This window comes from Aquila chrysaetos, chromosome 2 (genome assembly GCF_900496995.4).
Source record: "Aquila chrysaetos chrysaetos chromosome 2, bAquChr1.4, whole genome shotgun sequence".
Lineage (NCBI taxonomy): Eukaryota > Metazoa > Chordata > Aves > Accipitriformes > Accipitridae > Aquila > Aquila chrysaetos.
Window position 1 is genome coordinate 78860091 of NC_044005.1, and position 22515 is coordinate 78882605.

The 22515-nt window shown below is 40.6% G+C and overlaps 1 protein-coding gene across 7 annotated transcripts in view; it reads right to left on the reverse strand.

Moving 5' to 3' along the window:
* Positions 1 to 22515, reverse strand: part of ADGRB3 (adhesion G protein-coupled receptor B3) — a 464705-nt gene that overhangs the window by 102568 nt on the left and 339622 nt on the right. The window lies entirely within an intron of this gene.

The following is a 22515-nucleotide window of genomic DNA, read 5'->3' on the forward strand; positions in this document are numbered from 1 at the left end:
GCAGCATCAGATGCCTCCAACTCTTGCCTTAGCTCCGGCAGAGGGGTGGATTTCAGTACAGCAGCACACAACATCACCAAAGAGACACACGAGTTCGCCCTCCAGACATCACTCAGTCAACTCGCCTTTCCCTAGCTCCCTCCTCCTTCTCGATTTCTTTTTCTTGGGGTGGCAGCACCACGCTAACCCCAAGCCAAAGCGATCATTTGCTGGCACCTTTTGCCAACCGCCCCTAAACAAAACAAGATGATTAACACGGCCCCCGAATTCAATTAGACATTCAATATGCTAATGCAAGGTCTGAAACCCACCCCAGCAGAACAATAAAAATGGTATCAACCCACGTTTTCTTTGTGCGGGTAAGGAGAGGGAGAGGGAGAGACAAAAAATCATCTCTCCTTTTTCCTGAACTGCAGCAGGGGGGAAATCATTTCTACAGGAAAAAGGGGTTGGTTTCAACCAAAGCAAACCTATTATCTTTACATATGTTATGTTTAGAGAACAACAATTGGGTTTCTTTCATCTTTTTCCCCCTCCTTTCATGTCCAGGGAGCAACTGCAACGACTCTGCTGTAAGCAGCAGCCTGTGCGCTGTCAATTCCTGGCCATTTCACCTCAGGTCACTAAATGACTTGAAAAAAGAAAAACGAAGGGGGAAGAAACAAGGTGGGGGAATAATAATCTCCAGTCCCTGTGATCACCCTTGTTTCACCTCTTCTGCCTCGACAACCCACCTTTGTGAGGGATTCTATATGCCGGGGCCCTCATGCAAAGGCAATTGGTTATCTCAAGCCTGCTCTCAGAGCGCAGTTCACCCCAGCCCACCTCGGCATTTTGCGCCACTAGTTTTTGAACACACACCAGATGTAACCCTTACACGCTATTGTCTTCGGAACAGTATCCTGTAATAAACAAAACAAACGGCAACTGAGGGAAATAACTGAGAGAAAATCACCAATTCTTCAAGGCACTAAAGCCGTCTATTAGCTCTCCTTCACAAATTGTGTCTTTCAGAGAGCCACAGGCTAAATCAACATCCACTCTGAAAAAATATAGTTCATATTCTAAATTCTGAAGCATTATCTTCTGCATAACTTAAGCAATTTATTTCATTAGCTTTCCTGTCTCTTACCTTATTGTGACACACAGTTAAGGCCAAATGAAATGCATTTATCTGTGCTGATTAAATATTAAAGCATGATAGCTTAAGAGAAAGTGACATGTTTTAAAACAAAAGGATGGTATTATTCATCCCGAGAATAAGATTTAATATATTGAATTCACCCTATGCTGAAAAGCACTGGATGCACAATGCATACAGTTAGCGCTAAATCTTTGCAGATGGTGTCCAATGCACAGAGTTAGACAAGCTCTAATTATAAAAGGTAGACAACCACAGAGACCAGTTTAATTTAAAACAAAACATCTGTTACAATTATAATTATATTTAAATTAGTATAAATCATGGGCAGTCCACCAGGTTTAGAGGGGCTCATTCTGTTCTTCAAGTCACTTGCGCAAACACAAAATTCCAGTCGTACATTAGCTGAGCAGTTCAGTGTTGTACTATATCACCAAGTATTACAAATACACTACACATTTTGCAAAACTTCTTGAATTCTACTGAAAATTTTAGTGGAATTTCCAAAAGCACTCTGAAATGAAGGAAGTGCTCTAATTGAATTTAACAATAAGACACCCATTGACACGGCAGGAGCAGAGTCAGTCTAACACGGACACTTTTTACATTTAATTGTTCATTTTTTCAGTGATACACTTCAATTGTAAATGTATGATTGCTAACTCACTCAGAGATGCTGGACATTTTGACTTGCTGACATAAAATCAGTATTTGGTTTTAGGTATAAAGTAAATAAGGAGGGGAAACATAGAGTTAAAACTAATGTATTATATTTAGTATATCTCAGTGCTACACTTTTTATGAAGTCCCCCATCTATGATCTGTCCCTCTTATAATGCAACTCTTCTGGGCCAATCAGGATCTATCTCACATTTGGAAGTTTCATTCCTGTTCGGTGTGATTTTCTTTGACTCTGTGTCTAATGTTTAGGGTTAACATATGAATATGCAAAAGGGCACCTATTATTCCTGTGGATCTTTCTTGTTATGCAGAAAGCTATAAAGGAGTGACAGGTACTATTAACACATGTTCTATTTATATCAAGGAAAATTACCAAATTGAAAATACGTAGCAAATATAGATGTAGCTTCATGCCCATTATTGGCAATTTTGTACTGTTCCACTGAGCTACAGAAGATTTAATCAACCTGGCAGAATTCCCATGGTACAAGCAAAGGAATTCCCAAGAAGCATAGATTCACCGTTGCAGATCCTGTGTCATCCTGCAGCTGAGGCAGGGGAAGGAGCAGGGGAAGGAGGGAAGTAGGGGAAAAAGTCTAAGCAGGATATCATTTGGGCCCATGGATCTATGGCCAATACGGCATAAGCACTAGAAAAACCTCAGCTCCAACATTTGCCTGTGAGTGTGTCCTTCTCAGAGTAGTCTTACAGTTAGAGGAATGCCGGAGTGTCCTTTCAAAACCTTTTCAGAGTTTAATGTAAACTTCTTAGTTCTAATCAAGGATTGGGAACACACTGTGCAATAAAAACGATGGCCAAATGATGTACAGAAAAGCATTTTAAACGTGTATGACATAGAAGAAATAATGCGATTTTTACTCTTTAATAATGTATTACGCAATATTGCATGATATGTAAGTGATGCTCACTACTGAAAACAACGATATGACTGTCTCAGATGTTGAAATGGAAATGTAGTTTATAGGATAGAAGCATTTTTGTAGAATAAAAAAATCATTCACAGACACAACTGCCAATCTGACACACACTGATAATCAAGCCACATTTGATATGCTAGCAACTGTTTCCCTTATTTTGCGGTATTATTCTTGGTCTCATGACATGGTTTACCACTTACTATTGACATATTTTGTTAAAATTAATAATATACATGTCTTACTAATTGCACTGTTTTGTCTACTTTAACATATTGATAAATCAAAATCAGCTATGACATTGCTGTCAAAACCACTCAGTAAATGGACTTCACCTCATATTGTACACTGTCTACCTTGTTAGTTTATTTTGAAGAATTTTTTTCAAATGAAAGATTGTTTTTGGAGGGAGATGCTGTGAGACAGAGAAAAAGGAAGTGAACAATACAGTTAACTGTTTTTTCCACGCTGGCAACTAGTGATCCAAGTAGTTGCCTGGGTTTTGATCATCATGAATGAAGAATTAACACCTTGGCTACACATATATGATGGTAGCTTACTTTAGTAATTTCTTTGATGAATGTTATCTGCGCTTAAAGTAGGATGAGAAATCTTTTCGACCATTAAGTTACATTACTTAAATAACAGCAAGAAGCTGTTATTTAAGTATTTAATAACAGCTTTATAGAAAGCAAACTACATAGAAGTTAAGAAATTATGATATTGTTTCTCCTGAGATAATTTCAATAATCCCTACTTCTTGGGTATGTACATTATTATACTTTTTCTTTTTTTTTTTTCCTGTTCAACTAGGTGCTGTTTTTCCTTTAGGACAGACTTTGGTATTCCAACTCTATTCTCAGTAAAGAATGACATATAATGATGAGAAGCACATGGAAAATGCAGACATAAGAATTTTTTTAGCCTAGTAAAAGATAGGAAAGAAGCTCATGGCCCTTCTGAGTAGCAGATTACGTACATCATTGTGCCTGTTCAGATGTGCTGGCTGGCACATTAGTGAAGATAAAGTCCTTCCAACACCTGCTTACTTCTTTGCACCTGGACCTAAAATCCCAGGGAAGCCATAGGGAAGGCTCGACTGCAGGAGTCTCCTTTCAGTTGTGCATCTCCATATGTCTGAGACATGACCTAACTCTTAGTATGCATAATTTCTACTGTGATCAATCTTATCCCTACCAGTAGTATATGGCAACATCTGGTTTATCTCCATGGTTTTTCCTAAAGTAAAAAAAAAAGGAACGAAAGAAAAAGAAAAAATAAAAACCACAAAGAAAAGGTGGATGGAAACACACTTTGCTTAATAAAGTCACACAGAAAACTGTAGTTTAACAACGTATTGTTTACCCTGAAATTGTTAATGTGATTACCATTGTGTCATTATGACTTCGGGCTTTTTTTGCCTCACACAATTTAGAAAAACTAATGCATGAAATCATGGAAATGAAAAGAAATAGACTGGACAAAAATAACTGCCTTATGACTACATGTCTAAAATACCACAAACGTCCCAAAAAGGATGTCTGGATTTGTGTGGTATCAGAAGAAAAAGCCGGGTGATGAATATCTTGCAATTGGATCTCCAACCAGAATACTGTGAGGAGTTCATTTTCCTAAAGAATAAGGCCGCTTTTCCAGTTCAGGCATTGAATTGTTTTTTTTTCCTCAATGACATACTTGTGAATTTATTTTTTTGCCAAAGAAAGTAGAAATCCTTGAAAAATTATTTTTCTTGCTGATCTTTACATCAAAAATAAATCATATTTGAATAATTTTTTTGTAAAACAAATGTGTATCTGGGCTGGAAACCAAGTTTTATTCCAATGTGATTCAAACCAGGTGAGATATTAAACCCTGAAAAGTAGGTTTTATAACAGAGCCATTCAGTTATAAGCATACATTGTTACATTAACTTTCTAATAATGTACAACTCATAGAAAGGTCCAAGGGAAGATCAAAAATTGCCTTGGTTATCAGTTTGACTACTATATACAAATGGTTCATCAAAAGGGGAGCTATGGAAGTGAGTATTAATGCTTGGGGGAATATTTTATTACTCTTTATAACTTTCCTGTTCGTACAGTTTAGGGCATGATCTAGCACACAGTGTGCATAAGGTGCACCGTAATCAATAGTTGCCCTGTCATTAGCATACTGCAAGTGCATCCGAGTGTAAAAGGAAAAGAAATTCTAAAGGACTGATATGACAAAAACAGGATGAGACAAATACTAGGAATTTCCTGCCTCCTACTGCATAGTTCTTAATTACTGGTGCTCTGTACTACCGCTATAATGCAGACTTTTCATTATTAGAGTTACAGGATCCATTCATGTTTTTGAGCATCAGACGCACCACAGTCATTCAGCTCTACTTCTGTATTTTAAAGAGCCTAATGCATGAATATTTGACCAAAAGCATTCTCCCCCCTTTCCCGAGATTACAGAGAAAATCTCCAAAGAGGATGAGTATTGGTGCATCAAAAAAATTGAGGGAAACCAATCACTTTCCATAGCTTCACCTCTGACCCTGTAGATGCTCTCAGAGAAAGTAGCATAGGATTAAGTACTGGGTGTTCCTGCTATGCACACACTGCCAGAGGATGTAGGTATCTGCTGAGGATTTATGAGAACTACAACTTCTTTCCCCATGGACCTCCAGAATGAATGGAGCAGACAAGAGGCCACACTTCCCTTCCAGGATATCTTGTCCCAAGATAACGATTTCCTAGAAACTACAGGAAGCAACAGAGGGATATTTCTTATTTTCATAAAAACAATAACTGAAGCAAACTGGCCAACTCTACTACAAATTCTACAGTGAATTGCTGTCTCCTTTCCTTCCTGATAAGCTCTCATTTATTACCAGTCTGTACTCTAATTTTGTCTTTCATTTCAATACAGCGTTGCTAAGTTGGTTTACTGTGAAAGGGAGATATAACTGATAATGCTGAATGACCAAGACATCAAGGATCATGTTACATTTTGCGAGCACACATTACTTAACTGTGGGTACATTTAGAGATCGGGCTCCTCATTTAAGTTGCTGTGTGACATATTTGGTTTTTTGGGGCAAAGTCATACAGAGCCTTGCTATGTTAAAGTGCAGATTCTCAAAGTTTGCAGTAGTGAGTTTAGTAGCATTTTGGATATGTATAAAATTGCTCAGTTTCAATTAGGTTCATTTTATAGGATAACATTATCACATATTTAGTAGTAAAAAAGAGTTCAACAAATATTTCATTAGCTTTCACTCTTCACAAAATCAGTAAAATCTTTCATATTTGTTTGTTTGGACTATAAATATTTATGTAGATTTATGGTGATCTAAGGAAAAATTGTCAGGTAGTGTTTTCCCAATGATCAACTCATGAAATCTTTCACACTGTACTATTATTCACAGGGACGCTTAGCAAAAAGGATCCTTGTAAATTGTACATTTCCAGGGGCTGGAAAAGATTAGGGGCTCAGAAGTTTATCCTGGAAATTAAGAATGTCAAAGCCTGCATCAGGGTTGTAGCTATCGCTAATGTTTCTTCCAAATGACAAGATTAGCAATAAAGCGTAGTATCATCAGTTCAAGTTTCAAGGCCAGCTGTGACCATCAGGGAGAGGAATAAGTGTGAAAGGGAATTGATGAGGGGAAGAACAGAGGCTGGGCTTCCATCACTGTTACTGTTACAACATCCTACGCTATTTTAGATTGAATGGACAGATAAAACTAAAACCAGCACATGTCCAGTCTCCTCAGAGAGTGCTTTGAATTAGGCTCCGGAGATGCCAACCGTAATGCAGGAAGAAAGTTAAGCCACAAAGTGAGAATGGCAGAAGCAAACATACTAAGTGGTCAGGCACTGAAATGATGCTCATTGCTCTGGTGATGCAAAAGAGAGCTGAGCTCTCTTTTGGAGCTAGATGTGTCCATGTTACCTCTCAAAAGCTGAAGTTAGGTTCACCTCGAAGATGGCCAGCAGTGAGTCCCCCTTTTATCCAACAGCTCAGTGGGTGTGAGATAGAAGAGGCGAGTTCAATTTCCTTCTCTGCAGAAGGGGTGTTGAATAGGTATTTTACAGCAGATGACCTAACCCCAGACTACAGTGTATCTCAGCCCTTCTTGTTGAAGTAGGTGCTCAGTGAACAGAACTATGGATTGGGCCAGAAGGTGAAGCAAAGCACGGACTTTGTAGCCATACAGCAGGAAGACAGGGATTGGCACCTGCGTTCCGGTTCCTGCTCCACTCAGTATTACTGACCCAGCAGACGGAGCATTCAAACATCAGTGTTACAGGCTCTCCGAAGACCCTCAGGTTTCATACCTGTTCCTTATATCTTAGCTGCATGACTAAGAACCCTCCTCGTCATCAGCCGCTCCTCGCCTGTATCTTGTGATACCACCTGCTGCTCCTACACAATCCTACAGCGTATCCCACAACTCTGGTGTTACCTGGGGGTTCTCTGAAGAATGTGCTGTGGAGCTATGGCAACTGGAGCTAAGTTGTCTCGGTGTCCAATTTTAAAGAAAGAAGTAAAGACTTTTTGCTTTCCGCTTACACTTTGAAAACAAACTTAACTCAAGCCAGGCTGAGATAAAACAAACAAATACAAAATAGGACACAGTTAGAAATGTTTATAAGACACAAAAAAGGAAGTAAAATAAAACTGATGTTTGCTCTACTGACACAGGGACTATGTCAGCAGTATGTCTCCCCTTTTATCCAGCTGTTATTCTGCAAGATTTCCCAAACATTCCGTTTCTAAAGAGTTCTATTTTCTGTATAAGTTAGGCCTCAGGTTATGTCCTTTTCCTTGTGTAAGACACTTGCTTTTTATAACCAAACCTCTTTTGTAAGTCTTCCCCGGGAGTCTAAACAGATCTAATCTGTTTTTCCTTAAATGCATTGATTTCTTTCTTATTTGGGAGATAATATGACCATCCCTCTTAATTAAAATAAGTATTTTTTTTCTTCCTTAGAGGTGTCTCTTTGTTAGAGCAGATGTTATCTTGTGTACCTGACTGGCCAATTAACAACTGCTTCAATAAGAGTAATGCTTTCTCCCTATTCTCTCCTTGGTGAGTCAGAGTGCACCCTGACTGAACCTGCACCAAATCTTCTATTGGTTATCAGGCTGCACATTAAAAACACATTTGATACAAATACCTCAGTGGGACAAAGGCATATATAGCTTGCTGTTGGCTCTTGACTGAGATCAGACACATAGTAATTAGCCAGTTTCAGGTGACGAGGGGTTTGTAGTGACTGATGCTTAACATCTTCAGTCAGATATCTTTTCTTCAGTGAAAACCTTAACTACAGATTGCAAAAGTGAGTAGTCTTTCCCTTTCAGACCAAGACTTAGTTATAATATGAAAGAGTAGGACTAATGGTGAACAGAGGGAATTAGAGAAGCTTCATTACTCTAAAATGCCCTACAGCCCAGGAATTTGGTCATTCCTCCTGAAAAGGTTCTGAATTTTGCAAGCACAGATGAGACCTCACCTTGGGTAAGTCTCTCCTGTCCTGGGTCAATTTTCTAACCATTGAACTATTGGACAAAAGAACTATAGTATCAGTCTTCATACATGTACTGTTCATGTTTTATGTAGCAGGCAATTCACTGCTAAGTAAAGGCCAGAGTCAAGAATGACAGAGATATGACCTGTTTATGTATCTTGACAAGAGTCAATGCAGAGGTTCTTCTGAGCATATTAGAATGAAGACTTCATGGCCAAGCAGCTTACCATGAAACTCATAAGAACCTCTGGATTTAAGATCCTCCAGAGTTGTACGGTGACTGGACAGGAGGTCTGATGGAGCCATTGAGGACTGAGGTACCTATAGTGGCAGGTATCTGCCTATCTCATATAATGACTGAAACTTTATTAAAATGGGACAATGTAACAAATCTGTGCAAGCAGTTGAGATGCAGTGAATTTGTCTATGCCTAGCTGACAACAAACGTAATGCAATGTATCTAAACACAAAGCTTTCTTACAGTGCTGTTTACGATCCGATTAAAAACCCAAACTAAACAACCCAGATGTTGCTAAAGCTAATAGATGTAAGCTGTACGTTGAAAACTCTGTAATTCACAGAGCTAACTTCTGTAACATTATCAAGTAATGCATCTTTTTGTCTTAATAATTTTCACTTCTTTTTTTTAAGATGTGGGAAAATCATTGTGATTACAGAGTCAAATAAAGTCAAGTACAGATTTAATAAATGGAGGCTTTTTTGTTTAAAGAAAAAGAAGATGTAGGAGACACCTCCTTAATGTATATTTTAGACTCTTCTAAGCTGGTCTTAGCCCTGGTGTTCTTGCCTTTCAGTAAGGCTTCTTACCTTAGGACGTATTAATCTGTCTGCTCAGCTTCCAGACTCAAAATGGTTTGAATGTAGCCACTTTGGAGTGCAGTTATGTGAGCTACTGCTCACCTGAATCTTCCTGAGTGGATGTATTTACTGGCCAACTGCCCAGTAAAGTAAATTACACCCAACTGACATGCTTTTTAAAACCACTCACACCTGTGTAATGGTAGCTTGCCTAAAACAAAGTCAGCTGATAGTGATAACCTCCAGAGATAACATCTAAACTGTTGTACCTTGGTTTTTGCTAGGAGTGCCTAGTACAGAGGCTAGAAGAAAGAAGTGCACATCACACTGCATAACAACATGTGAAAACAGATGCTTCTGTATTTCATCTGGAAAATGCTGGAGAAAGTATGAAGGTCTGCACTGTGCCATGTCTGGACAGTGAACTTCATGTACCGGGGATTGTGTTGACTCAATAGTACGAGGACACGTGTTGCAGAGGAGGCTGCTGTGGTGCACAAGGTCCAGTGGATTCTGTGGACATGCTCTCCGTTTGATCTGCACATGTACGATATGTCTGATGCATTCGCAATACAACAGACAATTTGCATTTGTAACAACTGTATATCTGGAACTCCCAGAAAAATTTACTGCACTGAGCAGTGGCAATACAGGATTTAAGTCCTCTTATTCCTCTGGTAAATCCATTTCAGCTAGTCACATATCAGCTAGATTGTGTGTTTAGACAAATATGACTGCTGGCATTAAAAACTATATAAATTGGTTAAGAGGTTGGCTAAGTGCTTTTATTTCACAGTCTAGAAAAAAAAGGGATAGAGGAGGTGTTGGGGAGTATGTGCCTTAACTAGATGCCAAAAAAAGCCTGTCTGAACAAATGAGAAAAGCTTACTAGCCTATCCACTTTCTTCCATCTCCTGAGAATACTTTTTGTTTGTGTGTGGCTTCCTTGGGGGAAACAGCACAAGAAGAATTCCCGATGCTCTGCAGGTATGGGGGTTGTAATAATGGGCTTGTCTTCTGTCGACTGGCAAAGCTGGTGTACTCTTCAGCCTTCATATGTGGTAGAAAAGAACTGAAAAAAGTGTCCCCAAATAATCAAAGTTAATACACTAATGGTCTACCCACATTATATAGCACCTTTTCTGAAGGTGAAAACCTTATATATAGCACCTTTCTTGAAGGTGAAAACCTTAAAACAGAGACAGACAGTATCATCCTGAATCTCAACATGAGGCACAGGAAAATTAAGAGACATCCCTAGGACTCAAGGCCAAAATAAAAATGTGAAGGTAAACTACTTCTAGGCTCAAAATAAAATGCAACCAAATACAGTGCTATATTTATTTCCTTCTCTCTCTATATGGAGGTCTCATACACTATTTTTGATGCTTACAACATTATATCATATAGAATACTGAAAGTATACATATCTAAAACATATACAGTAACATTATTCAGTTAAGGTTGCAGTTTTTGCGGAATGGAATCAACTCTCATTGGCATGAAGGGCATATCACAAGCTGTCTGTCCGTCTGCCTGTGATGTGTCACATAGATGTGGCATGCTTTAGTTGAAAACTCCAAATCTGAAATGCCTTTCCCTTCAGTCAGTGTTGCAAGTAGCAACTGCTACAGTGTCTTCTTACATTTTGAAGTAATTTGCATTCAGTTATGTTCTTACGCTACTTCATGTTTTAAAAGTGCAATAAATAAAGAATACAATTAATTTAGATTACACCACTCGATCTGAATTATATACAGACTACTTAGTACATGAAGCTTATTAGCTAGAATATATCTTCTAGAAATTACATAATGATGAGTACAATTGCAATCATTGTCTGTGCATATATAGTATTCAGGGAATGTCATGAATCCACTTCATGTCAGTGCATGCTGTGTATTGATTGGACCTGTCAACTTCAATGGAGTATCCTCAGTATAACTCACATCAGAACCTGGCACTATATTTTGATCTCTCAGACAGCTAAATGATACCTAAAATTACATATAAGCAAACATCTTTCTATTGACTATGCATTGGAGAAAACTTATGTGTATATTTTAATCCAAAGATGCTAGAGCATGTCAGCGCATGATGTGTTCTTCAGTTATATTAGTTTTTGGCAGGGGTTTGGAAATAGCAAAACAGAAAATATGACTACGCCACTAAAAAAGTCTGCGGTATGCCCACATTTGGAATGCAGTACGCAGTTCTGATCTCTTCCTAACTCAAACAGATCTAGTGGAACTAGGAAAGCTATAGGGAAAGGGGACAAGGTGACAGAAGATATGGGACAGCTTCCCTAAGGTAAGTCCCTCCAGTCTGGGTAAGGGGTGGTCCAGGGAGGTCTGATAAAGGTCTGTAAGAGTGCCACAGTGAAAATGAACGAGAAATCATTGTTTGTTATTCCTTGTAATATAAGATCTAAGGGCATTACGTGAAATTATTAGGCTGTATATTCAAAACAAACAATAGGAGGCATTTTTTCTAACAGGGTGTAGTTAAACTGTGGAAATCATTCCCACAGGAGGTTATAAATGACAGAAGATTGTGTGACCTGAAAGAGTGATTAGATAAATTCACAGACAAAAAAAAATCCTTTAAGGCTACGGCACACAAAGATAAAAAATCTGACTGTACATCACAAACCTGTTGGAATTTGGAAGGCATACCAGGGGAATATCTGCTAAATAAGTACTTTGTTCTTAAGCACACTTCTAGGCATTTGTTAACAGCCACTGTGGCAGGCAGGATGCTGGGGCTAGACTAATCTTTCTCCTGTTCAGCCCAGCTTATACTTTAACTATTATTCCTGGTTTAAAGCTTTCGCTTTTGGGGAGCGCCGGCGACCAGGACGTGGCGCGGCAGTCAGTTTGGGCACGGAAGGGCGCGCGGGAAGGGTGCCGGAGCCCTGCCAGATGGACCAGGGAGCAATGGTACCCAGCCGGCGGAAAGCCGCGGCCTCTCTGAGCTCCGCACCCAACGCAACTGGTGCAGCTTGCCAGAGCGAGCGCCGGCGGGAAGGCGCTGCCGGCCGGGTGTGGGGCTGCAGGCCGTGCCCTGCTCTTACGCCAGTGCCGGGCATCAGCAGCGAGCAGAGCTGTGGGAGGTGTGCCCGGGGAGAGGAGATCCTCCGCTTGGTGACAGAGCTCCGGGAGGAGCTGCGTGGGTTGAGGAGCATCGGGGAGTTGAGAGATAGACTACTGGAATGGCACCCTGCCTTCCCTGGGACAGGCCCAGCCGGCAGACTGGATGCGTGATACGGTGGATTCCCTGTCCTTCTCCGCCTGGCTGAACGCGGCGACTTAAGGGACGGGGCCAATGGCCACAAGCTCCTGCCCGGCGCAGCGGGCACGTCTCCTCTGTGACTGCCCACCTTCCCAGGTGCCCTGGCATATGAAGTGTGAGGCTCCGCAAGTGGAACCGAACAATAGCGAGGATGATGGTTCATCCAGCTTGGAGATGTCGCCAAGGTCAAGCCGGTCTATGCCCTGCGTCAAAACCGCTTCCAAAAAGAAAAAAAGATGGGTCATTGTCATAGGAGACTCCCTTTTGGAGGGAACAGAGGCCCAACATGCAGACCGGACCCACTGCTTAGGGAAGTGTGCTGCCTCCCCGGGGCCTGGGTTAAAGACGCGAACAGAAAGCTTCCTACCCTGGTATGGCCCTCAGATCATCATCCGTTATTGATTTTTCAGGGAGGCAGAGATGAAGTTGCAACAAGAAGCCCGAGGGCAGTCAAGAGAGACTTTAGGGCCTTGGGACAACTGTTTAAGGGATCAGGGCACAAGCAGTGTTCTCCTGTGTCCTTCTAGTTGTAGGGAATGATGAGGGAAGAAACAGGAAGAGCCAGCAGATCAATACCTGGCTCTGAGCCTGGTGTCACTGGCAGAATTTTGGGTTTTTTGATCACAGGTTATGAGTTAGCAGGGCTCATTGAAAGAGCTTTAAACTAGATTTGAAGGGGGAAAGGGATAAAACCAGGCTGACTAGAGATAAGCCTGGGGGCAGCACGACAATGTTTGAGGGATGGTGTGCTAGCGAGGTCCTCCAGTCTGCCGTCTCAGTGGAGGTAGGGAATGGAGATCCATGCGGCAGCAAAGACACAAAGGTTATTGATGTGTTAGAAACCCCGGAGGTGCCTGAGAATGGTCACGTAGCAATTAGGGCTTCTCCCCACAAAAAGGTGGTGGAATTGATAGCCCAACTGAAGTACTTCTACACAACTGCACACAGCACGGGCAACAAACTGAAAGAGCTGGAAGCCATTGTGCAGTGGGAAAACTATGATATAGTTGCCATCACGGAAACATGGTGGGATGACTCGCACAACTGGAGTGCTGCAATGGATGGCTATAAACTCTTCAGAAGGGATAGGCAAGGAAGGAGAGGCAGTGGGGTAGCCCTGAGTGTTAGGGAGTGTTTTGACTGTCTCGAGCTTGATGATGGTGATGAAAGTGTCGAGTGTTTATGGGTAAGAGTCAGGGGAAAGGCCAACAAGGCAGATATCATGGTGGGAGTCTGTTATAGCCCACCCAACCAGGATGAAGAGGCAGATGAAATATTCTATAAGCAGCTGGGACAAGTCTCACGATCACTAGCCCTTGTTCTCATGGATGACTTCAACTTACCAGATGTCTGCTGGAAATACAACACAGCAGAGAGGAAACAGCCTAGGAGGCCCCTGGAGTGTGTGGAAGATAACTTGCTGACACAGCTGGTGAGCGAGCCAACTAGGGAAGGAGCCCTGCTGGATCTGTTGTTTGTGAACAGAGAAGGACTTGGGTGAGGTGATGGTTGGAGTCTGTCTTGGGCACAGTGATCATGAAATGATAGAGTTCTTGATTCTCGGAGAAGTAAGGAGGCGGGTCAGCAGAACTGCCACCTTGGACTTCTGGAGGGCAGACTTTGGCCTGTTTAGGAGCCTGGTTGACAGAGTCCCTTTGGAGGCAGTCCTGAAGGGCAGAGGAATCCAGGAAGGGTGGACATTCTTCAAGAAGGAAATCTGAAAAGCGCAGGAGTAGGCTGTCCCCATGTGCTGAAAGATGAGCCGGAGGGGAAGACCAGCCTGGCTGAACAGAGAGCTTTGGCTGGAACTCAGTGAAAAAAAGGAGAGTTTATGACCTTTGGAAGAAGGGGCTGGCAACTCAGGAGGACTACAAGGATGTTGTGAGGTTATGCAGGGAGAAAATTAGAAGGGCCAAAGCCCAACTAGAAATTAATCTGGCTACTGCCATAAAAGACAATAAAACATGTTTCTATAAATACATTAGCAACAAAAGGAGGGCTAAGGAGAATCTCTGTCCTTTATTGGATGTGGGGTGAAACATAGTGACAAACAATGAGGAAAAGGCTGAGGTACTTAATGCCTTCCTTGCCTCAGTCTTTAATAGTAAGACCAGTTGTTCTTGGGGTACCCAGCTCCCTGAGCTGGAAGACAGGGATGGGGAACAGAATGAAGCCCCATAAGCCAAGGGGAAATGTTTAGCGACCTGCTACACCACTTAGATCCACACAATGGGGCCAGATGGGATCCAACCAGGGGTACTGAGGGAGCTGGCAGAAGCACTCACCAAGCCACTTTCAATCATTTACCAGCATTCCTGGCTAACTGGGGAGGTCCCAGTTGACTGGAAATTAGTAAATATGACACCCATTTACAAGAAAGGCTGGAAGGAGGATCCAGGGAGCTACAGACCTGTCAGTCCGCCCTCAGTGCCAGGGAAGGTTGTGGAGCAGATCATCTTGAATGCCGTCACACAGGACAACCAGCTGATCAGGCCCAGCCAACATGGGTTTATGAAAGGCAGGTCCTCCTTGACTAACCCGATCTCCTTCTCTGACAAGGTGACCTGCTTAGTGGATGATGGAAAGGCTGTGGACATTGTTTACCTGGACTTTAGTAAAGCCTTTGACACTGTTTCTGACAGCATTCTCCTGGAGAAACTGGCTGCTCATGGCTTGGATGGGTGTACTCTTATGGGCTGGGTAAAAAACTGGCTGGATGGCCGGGCTCAAAGAGTTGTGGTGAATGGAGTTAAATCCAGTTGGTGGCTGATCACAAATGGTGTTCCCCAGGGCTCAGCACTGGGGCCAGCTCTGTTTAATATCTTTATAAGTGATCTGGACGAGGGGATTGAGTGCACCCTCAGTAAGTTTACAAACAATCAAGTTGGGTGGGAGTGTTGATCTGCTTGAGGATAGGCAAGAGCGATCTGGACAGGCTGGATCAATGGGCTGAGGCCACTTGTATGAGGTTCAAGGAAGCTCAGTGCAGGGTCCTGCACTTCGCTCGCAACAACTCCGTGCAACACTACAGGCTTGGGGAAGAGTGGCTGGAAAGCTGCCCGGTGGGAAAGGACCTGGGGGTGCTGGTCAACAGCTGGCTGAATATGAGCCAGCAGTGTGCCCAGGTGGCCAAGAAGGCCAACGGCATCCTGGCCTGTATCAGAAATGGTGTGGTCAGCAAGATGTGAAGCGATTGTCCCCCATACTTGGCACTGGTGAGGCCGCACCTCGAGTCCTGTGTTCAGCTTTGGGCCCCTCACTGCAGGAAAGACCTTGAGGTGCTGGAGCGTGTCCAGAGAAGGGCAACGAAGCTGGTGAAGGGCCTGGAGCACAAGTCTTATGAGGAGCGGCTGAGGGAACTGGGGTTGTTCAGCCTGGAGAAAAGGAGGCTGAGGGGAGACCTTATCGCTCTCTGCAACTGCCTGAAGGGGGGTTGTGGCGAGGTGGGGGTCGGTCTCTTCTCCCAAGTAACAAGTGATAGGACGAGAGGAAATGGCCTCAAGTTGTGCCAGGGGAGGTTTAGATTGGATATTAGGAAGAATTTCTTCACTGAAAGGGTTGTCAAGCACTGGAACAGGCTGCCCAGGGAAGTGGTGGAGTCACCATCCCTGGAGGTATTTAAAAGATGTGTAGATGTGGCACTTGGGGACATGGTTTAGTGGTGGATATGGCAGTCTTAGGTTAATGGTTGGACTCGATGATCTTAAAGGTCCTTTCCAACATAAATGATTCTATGGGTCTATGCATATTAAACCCAAAATGGTGCTGAGACAGCAGTATCTTAGCTGAGCCTCAATATAATGTTGAGGTACTATGACATCCTAAATTTACAAATTGAATTTCTTGGCATCACATAAGTGGACATTGAACAGAATTAAATCTTTATTGCTTTGCATTAACGTTTTATCTCATATGAGAGAGAATTTCTTATTTCCTTAATTTTATAGTGTAGAATGGGTTTTTACAAGTGTACTCACATCCTGAAATATTTCATAGTATTCTATCAAGAGAGATAGAATATGTATGTGTGTATATATATATATCTATAGTAGACATAGATAATAGGTGTTGCAATGGTGATACTTGTTATTATATCTCATCTGTTTTTGATACACTTCAAAGTATCAAAGAGCGATAACGTCTACTTTTAGATTTACCCTAATGATGGCTTCACACTTTTTATTCTGTTCATGATCTTAACTGCTAAGCACTTACAAAAATATTTGCTTCTTTTCTTCACAGTGTTGCCTTTCTCTATATAAAATTATACCTCCTGACACTTAGAATGGTCAAGTTTTAATCCCAAGCCAGTAACAGCTATTCTGTATTTAAAAATGTCACTGCTTTTAAGTCCAATACCTCGTAGTCCTGCAGGGCTAGAGGCAATAACTTGTAAAGGGAAAAATTCTCAACTTTCCAATCGGACACACAGACCTTGCTTCTAACCCTGCAGGGCTGTCAGCTATCAAACTTTGAAGTCATGACATTTTAAAGAAAATGTACGGAGGAGTTATTTTATAGGAACAGAAAACCATTTTTAGCTTACTTCAGAAAGTTTTTATTGCTCTTTTTTGCCCTATGCTTTCAATGAGTAAGATATGTAGTTTTACAGGTGGATGCGTATGAAAATAGTACTAGTAAATGTATTGAAGAGTCTAACTTATTCTAAAGGTTATAGGATATAAATTCACGGAAAGATGTTAGCACTTGTGGAAAAACGGAGGAATTAAACACTCAAGGTCAGAAATATAGGAACAATGGCCTCAGCTGCAATTTTTCTTGTGGTTTTGTTTTAATGTCTTTTGTCTTTTTATCTTTCAGGCCATCTCACATTAAAATTAATTAAAATGATTGCAGCATTAGTTGAATTAAGCCATCTTTAATTTTCAATGATATATTAATTAATACCAGTATGTAGTACAATGTAAACCAGAATTTCTTACAGATTCCTATAAAAGAGTTATAACAATACTAGTACCAGTACTTTAATTCTTGATGAGATGTTAAAAAAAATTCTGCTTTGGAAAAATATTAGTTCACTTGCTTTAAAACTGCAAATATTTTACTGCTCCCCAGTTCTAAGTTTCACAAATTTCCAATTTTGAACTCAAACAGGAAAAAAAAAAATCAAAATTAATAGATTTTAAACAGAATTAATTCCACTTCTACCCAACTAATTTCCTTCAAAGTTTGGTTTGTTTTTAACTTCGACAATTTTAACTCTAGAATAACTTTCTCTCTGAGACAAAATTATTTTAAAATTCAGATTTTTAGTGTAGGAAATGGAATCCAGAAATGCCATAATCCATTGCTTCTTTAAGAGCATGGTTCAGCATAATATTCAAACATGTCTATAACTTCATATGTCAGTGATTTCAGCAGACTTACTCATATACTCAAAGGTAGTCACATGCTCAACTTTCTTGTGAAATCACAGCCATTTCCATCTCAGAATCATTAAATATCAATGAATTAAGCTTCAAAATAGGCCTTTAAAGTAAGGAAGGATCACTGTTCACATATTCCAGATGGCGAAATTCTCTGCTGTTGTACTAGATAAACAGAGCCGATCCTTCTGTCTTTTAAATCATAGCAATCTTGAAAAAATGTAAAGACTATGCATATTACATTTGTAACAGGCTATAGAAGATCTTTCTTCTTGAATTAATTACTCATTCAAATAATTGATGATTATAGTATCAGTATAATCTGTATTAATAATATAAATTATTATTCATGAATAAACTCATACTACACCAAATAAAAACTGTAAACAGATTTATGTTAATTTAGTGTCTTTTTGCAACAATTAGCAGAATTAGGAATCAATTCCAGCTCAAATGCAAATAATAATCATAATCACAGAAGCATACTTCTCTATTAAAACATGTTTTAAAGGTCCCTCTGTACATGTAATGTAATTCCTTTCCCTTATCAGCCCCTCCGCTCCAATTTCTAAAAGGAAAATGATAATACATCTTGTCATTTCCATGATGTAGAACTACTTGGCTTGATGTTTCTCAAATACTACAGTTCCTAAGAGAAGTCACTTGAAGCCCAGAGTACCTATACAAGGTCATGAGTAAGACTTGTGCTGAATATCAAGGAAAAGATTCTCCTTTATTTATTTGTTGACAACATCAATAGGCAATTAAATATTTGCTAGTAGTTGCAAAAAAAGTTTCTTTGTTAAGCAAAGTTCATGCTAACATTGTCCCACTTAATTGTCAGTCATTACTGTTCAATGTCATTGGGAAAGGTACGTGTATTGGGAGAGATCCCAGTACGAGTCCTGGCAGAAGTCAGCAGATTGCAAGAGAGATCATGCTGCAGTACTTTCTACCTAGACACCGTACTTCTTCCGTGAGTGAAACCATGTGAAACTCATGAAACGTTTCACTGCCCGCATGAAACTGTTCAACTGGAGAGAGTTCCATGGAAGTAGCTACTGGAAAAGAGAACACTTACTTACATCTGAGAGAAAATATTATCGATGCAGCTGCCTTTGTGCTACCCATGGTGTAAAAGTGAGAAGTGTGGCAGGAAGGGCAGAACGTATTGACAGGGCATTGCTGGGGATACAAGGATGGGGATGCAGCTCAAGGACCATGGCCAGGATACTGGAGCAGCCAGGAGGAAAAGGAACACCGCAGTACTTGAGCTGGGTGTCAGGAAAAAGCGAAGCTTATTGCATAATGCCTCTGTGTATATTCTGTCCAACAAATTCTTTTATGTCTGTACAAGGCAGATGGCACTTTAATTAAAGGTTCTGTAAATTTCCCCAAAACATCTTTGTGATTTCTGTGTTGAGCATGTCTATGTACCTCCCCCTGCAAATTAACAGGTTTTCAAATATTTTACCCTTATTTAACAATGATGCATGGGAGCTTCTGCTCCACAAATGAAGGCGAATCCAGCACCACCTGCACGATGTTAATATATGCTTTGGTCAAGCCCATAGCAACTGTGGTATATACAAAGTGTGATGGCAAAACTGAGGAATGGGGTAAGAACATGAGGGAAAAATGCCTTGGACATGAAGAATAAGTATTTAGGGGTTTATGATAAATAGGGTTAATATCAATTTTTGATTGTAATTGCATCACGAGCTTACGCTGCAGAAAGACGTATTGATTCATCTACTACATTAGGAAATATTTTTAAAAGAGCTGTGGATGCCCCTGATTTTAGAATTTTCAGTAGTGAATGCACCATCTCAGCATATTTGATTTTTTTCCCCTTAAGACAGTTTTAAAAAGCATCAGGTCCATTGGGGGAAGAAAAAAAAAAGTATTCACACACAGAGAAAAATATGCAAACAGTTCCCTCTCCACAAGGTAAAATAATTTCTTGAATGAGTTATAAAGATATGTGCCTTTTTTTGTCTGGAGCCAATATATTTTTTGGTAGATTTCTTCCAGCAGAAAAACAAATATTAAAGAGGATTTTTTTAAAGTTAATTAGAAAAAAATAACAAAACTATGTGAACAGGAATTTATCTCAAATTATGGAAAACAGGTGTGTTCGTAAGCACAACATTTCCCTCAAAACACTTAATTTCTGATTTAAACATAAATGGATGTAGACTTTTAATCAACTTTGTAAAAAATACTTTAGAGATAAATGTAAGGACTGAAAAACCAGCTGCAACATTAGACTTCATCGGTGCTTCAAAAAATAGTCTGCCATTAAATCTTGTGTTTTCCTCTTGAAATTAAATTGTTTACACAGTATTTTTGTTCCTTAAACTGACAAAGGAAACCTTGATATACCAGACACGCACTGTTCATACAACTGAGATTCTGAGCACTCACACAGTTGCGTATGCAATGTTATACATGTAGACTGTCCTATCTTTACATATGTAAGCCATTGAAGGATCTGGTTCTAACGCTACCATGTATATAAAACCGTGGTTTTGACAGCTGAAATGCAAACGACAATAGCAACCTGGTTGGAGTATGCTACTCCTGTGCAGAGCATCACAGAATTTATATAAAAATTTATCTGAGTATTTGCTAATGTAGACAGCACACAAGTCTGCTTCTTTATCTGTACTCGTGTTTACAGATTTCCTGTGAAATTGCTGCCAGAAGCTACAGAGGTCACATTAAATTTTTGTGAAGGTGTTTCTGGGTATGTTGACTCTGTGTCCATGAGGCAACATATCAAACACTGTCGTAAATGCATGTACCGTAAGCACTGCTTTCCATGACACGTCAGTCATCACATTAGTGAGGGGAAGAGGCCTCCAGCTATCTTGTGACTCCTACATTTTTCCTTTTACCAGTTTTGGGTCCTTTCGTGAACGTGCAGCATGCTTTATATGCTAGAGGAGTAGAATAATTGTTTTAACTGTTCCTTTTTTCGTTTGGGTAAATGAAAGGAGGTTGTTGCGTAGAAGAAGAGACAGTATATAAAATTACCACAGCTTTCTTTTGGAAAAGCAAATTCCTCACTACCTCCCAAGGGAATTATACGAAAAGCTCATGCAAACAGAATGTGTATATTTTTATGACTCTGGCTATGAAGTTACAGCCACATACGGTATTTCATTTTGTATTCACTATCAACCACAATTACTCCTCTTTCCAGCTAATCTTTCATCTCTTCAGCTCCTCTTTGGAATCTCATTAGATTAATAGGTCACTAAAACATTGTTTGATCATATTTCTCAACCACCTTCGTCAGTTTATGAGTCAACCCTGCAACATATGAAAGCAAGATCATTGTTGCACTCACTTCCTCTAACATATTTAAATATTTAATGCTAAGAAAAGATCTATTCCTTCCCACCTTCTCTTCTGTGTCACAAGGTAGTAGGTATTTTAATTCAAGACTAATATGAAAAATAGCAAACTACACAGACTGCAAACTCATCTGACTGACAGATGTGCAAAATCATACACCCAACAGATAGGACGGTTGGAGGATATGCAACAGAAATTAACTCTTGAAGGACAACCAAGGGCAGCCTGAACAGGGTTACTGGGATCTTATGATGCCAAAGCAGACCTAGCTAAATACCTGGCATTTGGTTATATATTATTGAGACTCTCTGATGTCATGTTTAGACTTAGTATCTTCTATTCTGCCTAGTGTCCTAAGAAATATGAGACATTAAATATTCCCCTTCCTGTGCAAGTAAAATGAAAAAATAAATATATCTGTGTCTCGAGAGTATTTTGATAGTTTAATCCTCCCACTTTACTGAAAGCAGGCATCAGGGCAATGTCCAATTTAACACACCATGTCTGATGAAAAAGCAAAGCAATTGGAGAAAGTACAGAAGAGAGTAACAAAGAGGATCAAAGATCCAGAAAGAGTGACCGATGGGAAAGGCTGTAAGAACTGGCATATTTAATTGAGGGAAAAGAAAACTTGAGAGGAAACATGACAAGTTTCCTCACATATAGGAGGTTGCCAGGAAGAGAAAGTACTGTCCTGTTCTTTTCCACCAGAGACAGGAAAAAAGTGCTGAGCTTAGACCGAAGCAGGGGCTACCAGGGAAAACTTCCCAACAGTAGAGACAGTAAAGCCTTGATCATTCTGCCTCGGGGAGCCGTGGAATCTCCATCATCTCAAATTTTTAAGAGCAGGTTACAGACCAGTCTGCTGGGAATGGGCGAGAGGCCAGGGTAAGTGATCTCCTGAGTGACCTCCTTCACTACGTGCGACGAGCTAGTGATTTCTTCTAAAGGGAGCTGCGTTTGCTGAACGCTCCTGAAAATGCTGAAGTGCATTCCACTACCCGTGACTGTAATCGGACTGTGCTGCATCTTCTACACTTGAGCACAAAATTGGGACCTGGACAAGGTAAATGCTTGGCAGTTTATCAGCATGGCTTAGAGAGCTGTACAACTCTTTTTTTTTTTTTTTTTCCTAATTGTGGTATGCTTGTTTCAGGATTTGTACAGATGTGACCTATTAGATTTCAGAACTGCGCAGAACTGTTATGCAAATGCAAATGTAAGATCCAAAGCCAGCTGAAGTAAGCAGAAGAGGTTCAGCTGGCTTGGATGGTTTTGGAGCAGGTCTGCAGTGTGTGTGTGTGCGTGTCTGAGGTCTGCGTGTGTGCTGGGGAGAGGGGGAAGGAGACATTTGTACAGCTACTTACCCT